Source organism: Etheostoma cragini, chromosome 5 (genome assembly GCF_013103735.1).
Source record: "Etheostoma cragini isolate CJK2018 chromosome 5, CSU_Ecrag_1.0, whole genome shotgun sequence".
Classification (NCBI taxonomy): Eukaryota; Metazoa; Chordata; class Actinopteri; order Perciformes; family Percidae; genus Etheostoma; species Etheostoma cragini.
The window spans coordinates 26,266,439-26,267,268 of NC_048411.1; the positions used below are offsets into that span (position 1 = coordinate 26,266,439).

An 830-nucleotide genomic window follows, 5' to 3' on the forward strand; every position below is an offset into this window, starting at 1 on the left:
GGGGGGGGGGGGGGGATTTTTACCCATCTGCTAAAGCCGTGCCAGGCTGAAAACTGTCCTAAATCAGCGCTGTGACTGAATTGCGAGTTTTTTGTCCGTGGCGCTGAAACATCTGCGTGTGAGTTTCTTCTGTTCTTTCTGCGCCGCTTTCAGCGCCTGCGGGATGTGTGACTGCACGTGCCGCGAAAAGACAAACCCATGAACTGTCCCTTCAACTATCCAAACCACACACACACACACACAAACACATATATACACACACACACACACACACACACACACACACACACACACACACACACTGCTTTGCATTTCACAATCCTACCTTTCCGTCGATCAGGAAGAAAACAATAATCCACAAACGAAGTGCGAGCGATGCTGAGATTCCAAAAACCCGTTTGCACCTCCGGGGGCGGGGGAAAGCCCCGCAAACAAGCAGGGGGACGCGGTGATGGAGGTGATGGAGATGGTGATGCGCTCCCGGTCTGGTCCGTATAGTGTCAGTACATTCCCCCACCCGGTGTAGTGAAAGTGAGAGTGCTGCTGCTGCTGCCGCAGATAGTCTCCTCGCGGACACTGGGAGTGAGCGGGCGGGGGTCGAGAGAGGATAAAGGGAGACAGAGAGAGAGAGAGAGACAGAGAGACACACAGAGAGAGAGAGGCGTGCAGATGGGGCCCGATGCTCTGGCTGACTGGCACACCGACACACACTTTTTGTTTGCTGCACATAATCTACCCAATGAGGCGTGTCACTCTCCGTCTCCTCCCTTTAACTCTTCACTGACCGACTGTCATTTGAAGCGATTTATGGACGAGCAGAGAGATAAAGA

General features: G+C 53.3%; 1 protein-coding gene across 1 annotated transcript in view; it reads right to left on the reverse strand.

Annotated features, from left to right (window-relative positions):
* The window catches only part of prdm8b (PR domain containing 8b), a 6,741-nt gene extending 6,029 nt beyond the window's left edge, over window positions 1-712 (reverse strand). The window contains exon 1 of the mRNA XM_034872892.1: window positions 326-712. The gene's annotated coding sequence lies outside the window, so the exon portion shown is untranslated. The remainder of the gene's footprint in view (window positions 1-325) is intronic.
* Between the last annotated feature and the right edge of the window lie 118 nt (window positions 713-830).